General features: G+C 37.2%; 1 protein-coding gene across 15 annotated transcripts in view; it reads right to left on the bottom strand.

Annotated features, from left to right (window-relative positions):
• BNC2 (basonuclin 2) overlaps nt 1-15,133 on the bottom strand; it is a 436,316-nt gene that overhangs the window by 232,084 nt on the left and 189,099 nt on the right. Inside the window, exon 1 of one of the 15 annotated variants that reach the window (XM_019415432.2) lies at nt 8,996-9,153. The exons of the other annotated variants lie outside the window; for them this stretch is intronic. The gene's annotated coding sequence lies outside the window, so the exon portion shown is untranslated. Of the gene's footprint in view, nt 1-8,995; nt 9,154-15,133 lie in introns of those variants that run through there. 15 annotated transcript variants of the gene reach the window in all.

Genomic DNA, 15,133 nt, shown 5'->3' on the forward strand with positions numbered 1-15,133 from the left:
TCCCCGGGACAAGAGAGGCATGGCATCCAAATCACCCCCAGGTGAAAGGAGGCACTAATTTGAGAGGAAGGTGAGCATCTCTGTATTAAAATGCCAACCGTCTGGCAAATTAGAAATTCTCCAATTTAGAAGTATCTACCAAATGAGTGGAAATGTGCACTGTTAAACTATCTATAATTAACAAAAATTTTGAGTGCCATTCTTTTTGCAATAATTTCAAAGCATGGAAAGAAAAACAAACTAGTATAAAAGGGTGGTAGGGAGAATAAAAAAGAGGAAAGAAAACAAAACTTTTGAGTAGCTGATACATGTTAATTTTCCTAAATGCCACTGTGAAACAAGGCCACCTCAGTTTACACTGCCTCAAACTAAAACACACATTAATGTAGCCAAATGCTTGGCTAAATGCTTGTTTTTACCGTGAATAGCTTTCATATTGTTCTGCATATCACCTTCTGGATTCCTTAACCTTTTTTTTCCTTCAAATGGCCAAAGCCACAATTAGAGGGAACAGTTCCAATGTCAAATTCTTAGCAATTCCCTTATCCTTCCAAATTCTGGGAAAGATCATAGGTCTTGCAAGTATGTGCCCAACCCTTTTCCTCCCCAGCATCAATAAACAACTTGGTCTGTCTCTTAGGGAAAGGCTGCATTTTGCCACACAGATGATTCACTAAGTAGGCCAGAACGGACAATCCAACTATCAAATATCCAGTACCAGTGTTTTCTTTACCCACATGTGGTGAGTACTCTTTTTTTGCCCCTTTTTTCAACTCTTTACACCCTTGTAGGATGTTACCAACAGCAGAAATACATATGACTCACTGACCTGGCAGAAGATAAGATGACAGTTTACATTATCTTAAAATTATCAACTAGGTTCAGAAAAATAGGTATGGCCAACACATAAGTTTTTCTACAATGGTCTGCCTTTTGGAATGTGATTAAACTTAAGCATGGGTTCTGTTGAGAGCCAGGGCCTAGAATGGTGCCTGCATCATAGAAGGTACTCAGCAAATACTGGGTGAATGGATACATGAATGGGTAACTGGACAGGTAGATGGGTAACTGGACGGGTAGATGGGTAACTGGCAGATAGATAGAAAAGGGGACACAGGTAAGCATGCATCTGCATACACACACATAATGCAGAGGGCCCTGGGCAGTATTACAGTCAGATGCCATTGTGTTTCCATGTAGAAAGGCTATCCTTTTCATCATGGTCTTCTGAATATTCAGGATCCTTTAAGATGAAGTTTACTGACAATGGCATAGCTTCTCAAGATCACCAAGTCTGTTCTTACATCAGGGCCTTATGACTTCTTTCCCTCTGCTAAAATGTTCTTCCTCTAGATCTGTGCAGGACTCACTCTCTAATTTTACTCAGGCCTCTGCAAAAATGTCATCTCTTCAAAGCTGCCTTTACTGATCACTCCATGGCAGGTCCTTAAAATAGTAGGACCCTCCCTACCATAACTCCTCATCCCCTTGCTCTGTTTTTCTTCATAGCCCTTAACATACACCGTATCTATTCTGCTTATTAGTATTAGTTGTCTTCTCCACTGAAATATAATCTCTTGGAGGAAAGGACTTTGTCACATTCACCACAGTATAATCGACAACCAAATCAGTGTCTTAAACAGAAGTATATGCTCAATTAATATGTTAAATGAATACAGCCAAATTATCCCCTATAGATCACTTTATAAATCTGTTGTCATCTTTTCTCCCAGGAAGTTTCACCCACATCTGGGACCCCTTGCGTAGCTGTTCCCCAAAAATAGTATATACTTAGCAGTCTGCTCATAATGTTACCCATGCCTTTGATGACTTTCACCTTCTGGAAACTCCAGCTTCTAAAACCATCAAGGACCAGCTCAAAATAGCACCTCCTTTTCTAACCTTATTCCAGAGGAAGACATTATTATTTCCTTTTCTGTACTCCTCCTGATTCTTAATACATAGGAAGACTGTACTACACAGCACTTTGTATTAGTTTGTTGTTTATGTGCATACTTCCCACAACTTAGCAGAACAAGAGCTGCTTAAGGTACCCATTAAAATAGGCTGTAATCTGCCCACACAAATAAAGCCAATTTTCTTTGGACAAAAAAAAAAAAAAAAAAAAAAGGGAAGGTAGAGAGAAAAAAAGTTAAAAAAAAATCTGAGTGCCCACAGGAGGTGCCAAAGTGATGCATGATTTCATTTAATCCTGAATACAATAAAATGCAAATACCATTGATCCCACTTTAAAGATAAACTGAGGCTTAAAACAAGTAATCTTCCCAGGGCCACATGCTAAAACTGAGATTACAACCTAGGACTTCCCTTTTCCATTCCTAGAGAGAAGGAAAAAGATGATGAGTCCTGTGTCACAGGAGCATGAGCGAATGGGTAATATGCTCAATGTTAGAAACCCTGGGTTTTAGTCCTACTAAAGTTAGTCCTTGCTAGCTTTGTGAGCTTACTTGGGTAAAGCACATAACCTCTCTAAACTAGTTTCCTCATTTATAAAACAGTGGGTACCACCTACTCTGCCTAAATCTCAAATAGTTTATTTGGAGACCAACTTCAGTAGTGCATGGGAAAGTGATTAGTAAATTATATAGCTCTATGTTAGCTCCCCAGAGGTGAAAATCAAGTGTGGGTCCACATTACAGAAGACTCTAGAGCCCTGTGCCTCATCATTTCAGAAGCCATTAACAGTTCAATGTGATCATTTCCTCCCCACCCAGGACATCCCTAAGTCACAACTGCCATACAGAACTACTACCTTGGAGACTCCTACTAAGGCAGCTGTAAACTTCTACTCACCTGATTTTCTTACCTATCTTTAAAGACTAGATATATATAAGTGATTGGTTGTAACGGAAATCCCTGAATTTAAAAAAAATAATAATAAAATTAACTTCTCAAAATGTTTCACATGTCTATATAAATTCACAAAAGAATAAAAATTATCTTGTAAATGACTACTACAGAATTAAATATTAATAGAGGATTTTTTTAAAAACCAAAATATTTAATGAATAAAACTAATCTGAATTTATTTAACTCAACTCCTTAGCTTCAAAGACAAGGAACAGAGCTGGGCCTAAGTTCTGGGTGTGTAGAAAACCACACTAACAATCATCTTCAAACCACCAGTTATTTGAAACAGCTGCAAATATGTTTCCTTAGAAAAACAGATTGGGATTTAGGGGCTTACAAGGTGATAGCAATTTAGTTAACCATTCAAAAGGAAATTTCTATTCAACCCATTAAACTCCTAACATTTCTCCTTTGGGGGAGAGGGGGAAACAGTGACATATTAGTTCAGGAGTTTATTTTGTGTACTTGAAATAGATATTCTGGTCCTCTAAATGGTAGCTGTTACGATGCTACATATTTAAAACATTTTAGAACATATGGCTCAAAAAAGTAAACACAACAAATCTACAAAGCATAGAACAGGACAAAATCCCAGTCTGTTACTCACTAATCAGACCACATCTCCAATATTTTCTTTAAATGCTAGACGAGAAACACTGATCACAATGGAGAACAGCCAGAGAAAACTGGCCAGATTTTAACGCATCACAAGAAATGAAAATTAACCAACTTTAAAACAGAAAAAGCAATGAACATTTGATGGCAAAATAGGGGGAACTTTCCACTAGCTTCTCCTCTAGAAATACCATTCTTAAATAAGGCTACCGAATCAATGGTTTTTATTCAATCATTTAAAAAATACTTGTAAGTCTTTATTACTCCCAGTCAGTACCCAAAACAGGAAGGATATAAAGGGGAAATCTTCCAGTCTGTCCTCAAGGAGGTCATAGACTATTCTGGTTACATCCTGTCTCATCATTTAAGTGGTTTCATTCTAAAATGTGGTGATTCCACTGACAACATCTTAATAACTTCCACCACCACCACCACCCCGACAATTCCAGTGATTTGCAGGCAACCCACTATATTTTGAATGAACATATACACAGGTTCAGTCTCATTTACCAAATGGGTTATTTACTCTAGCTATGTGACTCTGAACCACACTATAACAAGAAGGGGCTGAACCAGACAATATCTGATATCAGATAATCCTGATATTTTTATTCAAGTTCTTAGAACATTTGCTCTAAAATTGTGTCTTTCTGTAACTACACTCAGGTTCTACCTCTCTACTCTGACATCATACAGGGAAAAAATCACATATACAGGGGCAAAAAAAAAAAAAATCACACAAAAAAATCGCAAATCCCTGCTGGGATATCTAATACGCTGAATAAAATTTTAAATTAAAGTGTGAGGTGTGAATATTACTTACTTAGTGAGAAGAAAATATGAAAGGGGACTCATGAAAGCAGATTTTCCAAAAATCTTTGCCTTAATAAGCAATTTCCTGTTTGAGTAAATGTACTATTAAACATATAGGAACTTGTCTAGAGACTAGTTATAAAGTTCTGCAATATTAAGTGTATGGTCCAAAACAAGGGAGGAGGTAATCCCCATGCAAGGAAAGATCTAACTGAAGTAGGTAGCCATTCTTATTAGAGATCTGCCATACAAATTGAACCCTCTAATAGTCCTCAATTCCCTCTATCCCACTTCTCTGATAAGGGCTTCATCCTGGTTTCTCAATGAAAAGGGAAATACTATAACAAGAAAAGGACCAACTCTAGACTTATGAAGGCAGTGCTCATTTCATTTCAAACACTGGACTCAACAGGCAGTGCTCCATGTCACCGAGCTCCTATACCTCCACGGCCCCAAGGATGCCTACCGTCCCATTCTAGTCCTCGCCTGCTACTTGCTGGCATTGTTGCACATTAGCATACTATTTCTACTCCACTGGCTGCCTTTTGCCAGAATGCCCACAATTCTTACCAGCTCTGTTAACCATAACTTCACAGGGCCAAAACTTTGGTGTCTAATAACATCCCACTCTAACTACATTAAATGGTGATCTTGAGTCAGGCAGTGACACCAAGTTTCTGCCTAGGGCCTCTTCCCTTTAGCCTGGGACTGATTCAGGGCACCACAGAGACCTGGACTTTGTAGTAAACAACAGCACATTCAGAAATTCTATTTGGGAAACATTTCTGGAAATTGCCTTATCCCAGTCTGGTCTGGTGTTGGGCATGGTATCTAAGTGCTCACATCAATGAGATTCACAAAAATGACAGAAAAGTAATAGCAGGGGTAGTAACAGCATTTAGAAAAATAGGGGGGCAAGTAAGAGGAAGCTGGCTGTTTCTTTGGCTGAATATACTACTGTTTTGCTCTAGGGGTAAACTCTCAGCTTTAAACCTGGCCTCAATCAGCCCCATTAACATTAACTGTGTTATTATGATAAAGAATCAGCAACACAGAATGAACAATCAACCCAAAGTAGGTAGTTGGGGACTGGGTGTGACACCACCTGTTGGGTCTGGTCAAATCATCTGCCTTTTCTTCATCTATAAATTAAACAGCATGGCCCCATGCCTACTTGTTTAAGTGGTGGTGAAAATAATGAAAAATGCTCTACAAATATAAGGTGATATTGCCATCATGTAGTATTTTTTCCTAGTTCTTTCATCCTTCCATTCATTCAATATATACACACTTGAGCACCTACTCAGCACCTGATAGACATATACTAGACACTGTATTGTGTGGTGGAGACATCAACATGAATGAGACATGGCCACAAATCAAGGGGTAAGTGGGGTAAGTTTAACTAAGAAAGCAATTATAACACAGTGTAGTAGGAACAGGAATAGAGGGATACACAGAAAGCTCTATGAGCAAGAAACACAGACCAGGTGGACAAGGTGTTGAGAGAACTCTTACAGAAGAAACATCTGAGCTAAGTCTTGAGCAAAATGTACACGGCTGTGTCATCCTGCAACTGGCTAATACACAAGCCCGTGCAAATCTTACACCTAATAATTATAATTCAGTGACTTTTTCTGTAAACATGTCAACATGAAATGTGTGCACTGGCATGTTTCACTTATACCCATGAAATATTATGTCTAATGTTGCAGATACCTAGCTTGTTCTGAATCCAAGGAATTCTTTATAAATCAGGGCGGTGCCTTAGAAATCTTAGAAACTATCCCATACTAGATAGACCTGTAACTTCTTTTACATTGAGCAATCCTTACCATCTTATTTTAGTGGTTGAAACTATCCTGTGTTACCAAACAAAAAAGTGTGTTTAATATTTGACTAGCATCAAGAATTTATATCTAAGACTAATTTGGAGATATGAAAATTGCCAAATAATGCCAAATGATTTTCTAAAAAGAACAAAATTTACTAATTCTTAAACCAAGCTATCAAACATCATAAAACTGGGCAAATCAAATGAAGATCATTCACGATATGATCATACTTGTATTCCTAAGCACAGTGGCCAAAGATCCTCTACTTTGCTAATTTTATGACCTCTAAACTTTTTAAAAGTTGAAGGTGGACATGTCCAAGTTTTCTTTCTTTTATAATTAAACATTTGATAACAAAAATAACCAGCTTAAAAAAAATCTGTAAACATATACTTCCTACCTGTTTAATTCTTCTTAGGAAATCATCACTAATTAAAAAGACACAAACTACCACAATTAGTTTTTTAGTCATTTTTATAATAAAGACTTCCAGGATTAGAAATGATAAAGAAACTAACATTTTACTTGAAAATTTATCAGTTTATTAGTTCTTTTCTTTGTAATAATTCAATGATTATCTGTATTTATAAAACAGCAGTAATTTCAGTAATTCATTAATAACTCAGTTATTTCTTGCATAAAATCTGAATTTTTCTTTCAATAAATAGGAAGTCATGTGACTTTTAGTATATTTTTTCCCCCATAAAATACATTTCTCTATGAAGTTCTACCTTCTTACATACTTTCCTCTAGAGCTATGTTTTGCCAGAGGGCTTTTCTCTCTCTCTGTTTTTGGTCTCATCTTCAATTCTCTGTTTTCTTCACTCTGGTAATTTTGACATTCCCTTGATCTCTGTCATCTCCATTGCAAATATTCTCCCCTATACCTATACAGATGTTTTGTTTTTCTCAATAGCATGAATACTTCAATAAAATAGACAAGCATATTAAAGATATTTAATATGCTTCATTAGAAGAAACAAACAACAGCTTAAAAACACAGGCACAAAAAGGTTACTGACCAATACTCTCAATTATCTGAATACTACAGAGCAACTGACAACACAGTAAACAACATCTGAGCTATCTTGGCAGTTAAGTAAAAACATCTTTCAAGAAACCATAGGTCAGCTTTCAATGCTAAGACTTGTTGGGTGATTCTGTATCTAAACCCTTCAACACACATGCAGCTGATGTGATATGTTTTCTCAGTTCAGACGCCATATCTAAACAGCAAGTTTATCTGTTTTGCTACCGTATAAAATGTAATCTACACTAATCTATTCAAAGCAACATTCACACGTATCTTTTTAAATTTTTTTAATGTTTATTTATTTCTGAGACAGAGAGAGACAGAGCATGAGTGGGGGAGGACACAGAGAGAGAGACACAGAATCAGAAGCAGGCTCCAGGCTCCAAGCTGTCAGCACAGAGCCCAACGCGGGGCTCGAACTCACAAACCCTGAGATCATGACCTGAGCCGAAGTCGGTCGCTCAACTGACTGAGCCACCCAGGCGCCCCTACATTCACACATATTTTAGAAGTGATATATCCTTTAAAAAAATTCTGATGTTTTGAGTAAGTGCTATATATTTCATTTTAATGTAATTAGTATTATTCAACATGGACACTTTACTCACTTTTTTGTTTTTCCTTTGGATAATTTTTTTCTGCTTGAGTTTATAGGGTTTTAAAATTCACATACAAATTCAAGTATTTATGAACTAGTATGAGGGCAGTATTTTACTCTGAAAAATGTTTAAGCCAACAATAAACATTGTAGGTTTCCTATTTGCATTAAAGTGGTGAATAGTAGTATCAGAGAGAAATATATTTCACACACACACACACACACACACACACAACACACACACACACACACACACAATGTTATGAAATTACTGTCACTGGTTGTTTACCTAAGAATGGTAATGAGATGTGATGACCTACCTTCTTTAGCCAAGTCCTCTTTGTAATAATAACATTAATTCATTCAACAGTTAACCAACATTTGGAGCACTATGTTTATTCAAGGATTTTTCCCTTTGCAAGTCTAACCAGCCCATACAAGAATAGAATCCATAATCAGGTTATTGCTGATTCCATGCTCTACTCAACTGAGATAGGCAGTGCAAACAACTGAAGTATTGTTACTGCACAAGATAATCAACAACGTAGTTAATTGAAAATTAATAGTAAGGCTCCCTACTTAGTGCCAAATGTAGTCATTTGAAGTAGTCACCTCCAACAGCCCAAGAAAGTCAATTCTCAATTATCGAAAAGAAAGGATCATCTGAGCAAATAGGACTTTCGACTTCCTATTGACTTAATTAAATCGAATGAGAGATTTACTCTTTTGATAACATTTCACTTTCTCTAGCATGTATCATTTAGACATAATCAAACAAGAAATCTTCTAAAACCAAAACATTTACCAGATTCTTAATACGAAAGTAAAGAAAGGTGTACTTCAAGTTTATACAGAGAGGAAGCCAGAGTATTTTTTAGAACTTACTGTGTGCCAGACACCAGAGTACACAAAGATGGACACAACTTAGTTCTTACCCTCGAGGAGAGTGTTTTTCGGCTGTTTGCTGATTCTCCACTCTCTTTGTCAGAGAAAAACACCACCTATTCAAGAACTTGACTGTAACTTTATCCCATGTGAATTCTTTCTTGGTTTGCCTGGCCTGTGTGACTTCATGGCTTAAAGATCAGTATTTATCACATTTGTTCACTCATCAAGCAATTATCAGTACTATCCTGTAAGTGCCAGGAATAATAGTTGAGACTCTATCAGTGAAAAGACAAAATCTATCCCTTGGGAAAATCACAGTAAAACTCTAACAAGTTAACTTACCTAAATCCACTGCATAAAGCAGAGATCCCTTGGAAACACCAGTTTAGGCATCTTTACATCACTATTCTAGCATACTGGAAGAGCTAAATGTGTTAATTCGGTACCAGATGAAAAATCTTTGGTTTGGAAATCAAAAGACCATGTTTTGATCACAATAGGTCACTGTGACACTCTGGGCCTCACAGTGTGTCAAACAATGAGGTCGCTGTCTGACCCATGTAATCTCAGGGTCTACTGGTATATGACTGAATATTTGGATTTCAAGTGAGAGAGGTAAACATATTTAACAACCTCAGGATATGCTTTAAACAATTTTAAACCCATCTAAGCTATGATTAGTTCAATGACTAGGCCTATGCTGAAATCACATCTTGAAACATTATTGTAACCATTATTGTGGAATTTACTTTCTGATTTTGATATATTGAGTTCTTTTCTTGTCTTCCCTTACCCCTAGATGTATAATTTGGGTCTGCTGTATTCTTTCAAACGAAGAATTGGCAGGGTGGTTACTGTTACTTAGGATAAGTGTATAATCTCTTTGACTTTCTCTTGTTGGGCAAACTGCCCAGTGAGTATCAATTTTTTTTAGAGCTACAAATATGGTTTTAATAGATTCACAGATTCCAAATTATTAGAATTCAGAGCACGTCTCTCCCAGGGTGAGCAGATAATTCACAACAATCCATGTAGATGCAAAGGAGATGACAATGGATCAATCTGTATGTGAATAAGTTGAAATAGTGGTTTACTGCTCCTCCTATCTCTACAACCCACTCCCACCCCACCCCCCAACACTGAAGAAAAATGCCTCATTCTGTGGGAGTTCAAATTAGTTATTATACCCACTTTAGGGACTGAGGAAGACTTACTGTAAATCAGCCACTCAGAAACCACATTTGACATATTTTGGTTAGAATGTAACTATAAGTTGCATAATATGGTACCTATTGATTAAAGCTTGGGATTATAATGGAAAGCAATTGCCATACGTTGAAAGTGACCAACCACAAGATAGAAAATTGTTCCTGAAGAGGCCACAAAAGGAATAATTTTCCTTATAACCTAAAACTCCTTATCCTCTAGACGGCATATTCTATCACTCCTTAAGATTGTATTTTGCCCTAAAGGTGCTAAGATATCTTAACCTCAAATCACCTAACTGTTCAACTCTCTGAGACCAAGAGAAAGTTCTAGCAGAGTAAACTGAATTCTTTATTGAAACAGTAATGGCCATTTTGAACTGGAGCAAAAGAGCAAATCAGAAAAATGTCTCACTGGATAACAATTCCCAATTGGCTGAGGATGTTATAATAGTTATAAATTCATATTAGAGTCTGCCTTTCTGGGTTTTTTTCTGTCCTTTTTACTTCTATAAAATATAATAATTTATTGAGGGAGTTACTGTGTGTCAGATACAGTGCAATCGTGTCCCTTCTATCTACCTGTACAAATAGAGAACTCGTTTTTCTCTGCCACCCATAAAGTATCACTCCTATAAGCAGTATATATTTCTTTAAAAACAGAAATACCCAGGTAGGAAAGAAATCATATACCACAGAGAAAGAATTAAGATCAGTTCATCTACTTCTAAGAAGCAATGGAACTGGATGGAGAGCATTATGCTAAGTGAAATCAGTCAGGCAGAGAAAGACAGATATCATATGTTTTCACTCATATGTGGATCCTGAGAAACTTAACAGAAGTCCATGGGGGAGGGGAAGGGGGAAAAAAAGTTACAGAGAGGAAAGGAGTCAAACCATAAGAGACTCTTAAATACTGAGAACAAACTGTGGGTGATGGGCATTGAGGAGGGCACCTGTTGGGATGAGCACTGGGTGTTGCAAGGAAACCAATTTGACAATAAATTATATTTAATATAAAAAAAAGCAAAAGGTGCTGGAGACTTGAACTGCAGATTGAATGGATGGTAGGAAACTTTGATGTTTCATACCCTCTGCATGAGTCATGATAGTAGTTAACCTTATAATTTTGGGACCATGACTCCAGTAAAAATACATAACTACAATAAAAAGAGCACATATAATAATTGTGTAACTCAATTGCTTTTGTTAAAAGTTGGTCTCTGAAACAGATTCTTCTGTCATATAACTGGCGAAGACATGCGTAATGTTTTAATCCTGCTGGGGACTATTTTTTAGTTTTTCCTTACAGTCTACCCTAAATCTTCACTCATGTATCAGATGTCTCGGTTCAATAGAAGCATGAACTAGACCTACTGGGGTTCCTCGGTCCATTTGGAAAAACACAGTGAGGATTTGGGCCTTCATTTTTGAAGATGTGAAAGAGCCAAATCACCCTGTGACAGAATTCTGCTAAATAACTCTGTGTTTTTTAGAAGAATATTAACAGTAGCTGAGCAGTTAACAACTTTCCCCTATTCCAAAATCAAGGATATGGAATATAATTGAGATAATGCCTCTAAATGTTTTGTGCTTCCTGTGGATAAAGCAGTGGATCTGTGTCCATGAAAGGGAAATGCATTACACATTCCAGTTCACTCTGATCTGACCAATATTCCAAGTGGTATGCTAAAATTACTAAGGAAAATGCCAACAATCCTTTCAAATACCAAAGTTAAGGTAAAGACACAACTGAACCCATGTGAGAAGAGCACTACAACAAATGAGGCAGCAAATACTGCGGAGTACTCTTACGCTTTTAGATCCATATAAAAAAACAACCTGTCTGTCCCTACAGTGGGCTCCATCTCTGCACCACCAAAAACCCTTCCTGTCTCACTTCTTATTCCAGCCACATCAACTCACTTCCCCCATTTATAGCTAAGTGTCGTCTGACTCTGAGTTTGCCTCACATGCATCATGCTTCCTGACAAATTGGAAGTGTAGGGACTTAATGCTCAAAGGACCACAATGATCCACCAAGAATGAGAGTCAATGGGTAAACATTTTCCCCTTTTATTCTGCGGGGAGACATATTCATGAGGTGCCTCCAAAGGCCCCAGTGGGAATGAGCACCCATTAGTAGTACTGATCACTTTAATAATTCATCATTGTGGTTTCCTCTGATCCTTCATTCTTACTCTGGACTCTACCCAAAATACCGTCATGTAAGTCATCATCTTGTGATCTGTTCGCAAGGGGACCTAGTTAAGTCAGCTCTCCAAAAGATCCTAAAACGTATAAATAAAATAATATCTGAATGGACCAAAACACAAGAAGATATCAGATAGTGACATACACAATTCACAGTAAAAAAGAATAGATAAATGATAAAAGGAGAGAAACTAGAAAAGCACCCAGAAGACCCAGAAGGCTGGATCTTCCCATCCAGAAACAGTAGCAGCCCATGGAGGAACCATACTCAGAAAAATTCTGAAGGGCACAACTTGTAGCCCTTCTACTTTTATTACTAGGGCTTCTATTTGACAGAGAGCGAGACTATACCCTAGAGCTGCTCATATGCTGTGGTCATATGCATCACTCCCAGTTAGATATAGGACACACAGCCTCATATTGTCTTTTCAAATCTTTGAAACCTACTTCCTAACAGATCTGAGAAGCAGGCTCTCATAAGTGAGCAGAGAAGGGCAGTCAGCCCACTGTTAGTCACCTCTTCAACCCAGAAAGCTTCCTGTCCCACCATATGCTTGGCTCCAGTCAGCAGATCCCCGGATTTCAATACTGGTTTGACAAGTATTGTCCTGCACAGCTTCCCAGGAAACAGACCCAAACTCCATCAAATATATCTGCATAGTACAACAGTGATTGAAAATCCAAGTTGCATAATCCAGAACAGAGCCAAGTGTAACACTGAAAAAGTATCCTTACATGTATTGTGAGGTTGTCTTACGCCACAGTTTCTCTCATTAAGCACATTCTGAACAAATCATTCATAGATGATTGTTCTGAAATCTTTTAGTGGTTACTGATTCACAAAACCACAGAAATAATACATATTCTGCTAACAGTCAGGGATGTTGCTATGGCATCACAGATAATCACTTTTGAAACAGAGGTATCTTTGGCACTCTTCTGAAGATGAAACAAAAATCTTTAAAATATTACATCCAAATATCTGATTTGTCTATTTGGAAATGTTTAATACCAACACAAACCAGTAAAGAAGGGAAAAAATCCTGATTGTTCAGGGCAAAATGAAATCACAATTAAGATTTTATAGGGGCGCCTGGGTGGCTCAGTCGGTTAAGCGGTTAAGCATCCAACTTCAGCTCAGGTCATGATCTCGTGGTTCGTAGGTTCAAGCCCTGCGTTGGGCTCTGCAGACAGCTCAGAGCCTGGAGCCTGCTTTGGATTGTGTCCCTCTCTCTCTGCCCCTCCCCCACTCATACTCTGTCTCTCTTTCAAAAATAAACATTAAAAAATAAAAAAGAAAGCTGTCATTATACACACTCATAACTGCTCTGTGTATTAACCCTAAAAGGACACTGTTCTAAATCCATTCTCTAGATGAGCTTAGGTAGCAACAACAAATATCAGTCATCAGGTTCCATTCATAAAAGTAAATCAAAGTAAATCACCTGTGACATTTTTTTTCTCTGCAAGTCCTTAGTTAAATTATTAGACACCACTCCAAATTCTGTTAAAGACTAAAAGAATGCCATGAAGTAGTTAAGCAACCTGAGAGCAAAATCAGTAAAATACACACCTTTGATTTAATTTCCCCAAAACAAAGTTTTCATTTTGGGACATAAAGAAACCAACCTCTGGGGGATGGGGATGAGGAAAGCAAGCAGAGTAAAAAGGGCAAAAAATACCAAGCAAAAGTCCTGAATCAAGTTCCAACTAATGACACTAACAATTTTTTTTTTTTGCACTAGGATTCTGTTTATTTTTTTTCAAGTGTTTCTGTTTTCTGCTCCCTAGCTGACAGGAATGCTTTCCCTTGCACATGAAAGATAGCGAATGGTCCTTGCATGTGTTGACATGGACTTCTATGACTAGGAGTTATGAGCAAAATTCCTTTGCACATCAAAGAAAAAAAAAACTTTGTTTATTCAAGAAATTCCTAATGGCTTCATTTATAAGTAAAATTTTCTCTTTATTTGAGACCCAGTGGCACAGTGGCATATAGCTACAAGATAGCAAGCAACTCTCATAATGAACTCTGCACAGTTTTGAGAAAATAGTATCTGAAGGCAGTTTTTCCTTCTAGGGTCAGCAGATGAGTGGTTCGAAAAGAATAAACTATCCTAGGGACAGCACATAACTGGAGGGGGAGGGGAGGAACATTCTTGCTAATTAAAATTTCCAGTTCTTATGGCCCTCTATATACACAAATCCCAGTCAAGAAAGGCCTGCAGGATCAGGCCTGTACCAAGAAAAAGTATACCATCATCACATTAATTGTATTATTACTTCATAATGCTAACCAGCCAGGTTTATATAGAAGAGATTAAATAACAAGATAATCTTATAAACAATGCTCATTTCATCAGTATACCAAATAAGTTTGATTTATATCAGCAACTGTTCTTCTAATTAATTTATGCATCCACATGCTTTAATTTACACAGACAGACACCTACACTGGGCTAGGGATGGCTATTTTTTTAACATTTTGAACTTTAAGACAGGTTTACCTTTAGACTTCCCAATGTTCACACTTCAAAAATGAAGTGACTGCTAAAATACCCTGCATTAAAACTGAAGCATGCAAAAAGAAAACATTTTATCAAACTTAATACCTATCTCCCCCTGCCAACACTTGTATGTTTAATTTTAGTTTTGTATAGCTTTACTTAAACTTACAACCAGATCTGTTTATTCCAAAATTGTGAACTTAAATCTTTTTACCAATATTTCCCTCAAAGCCTTTTGGATATATAACCTCATCTTGTTACAGCATCAACCCTAAGCTCCAACATTTGTTTTCATGCAGTTTCTAGCAATTTGAAGAGGGGAAAAAAAGGCTGCTAGTTTTTTAGAAAATCATTTCTGTTAACATCAGGGGCTTGGATAAAATTTTTAAAGTACACTCCAGGCTGCTGGTTTACAATCACAAGTACCACTAGTCAACAGTTTGAAATGAGAAAATTCTAGAAAGGAAGGAAAATTTAACCAGAAAGCTAAAAGCATGCCTGAATCCAGACCCGCTTAAATAAGCTATCAGTAACATCATGGTAATGCCAGCGCT

This window comes from Panthera pardus, unplaced genomic scaffold, assembly GCF_024362965.1.
Source record: "Panthera pardus isolate Hobbes unplaced genomic scaffold, ASM2436296v1 HiC_scaffold_20, whole genome shotgun sequence".
Taxonomy (NCBI): domain Eukaryota; kingdom Metazoa; phylum Chordata; class Mammalia; order Carnivora; family Felidae; genus Panthera; species Panthera pardus.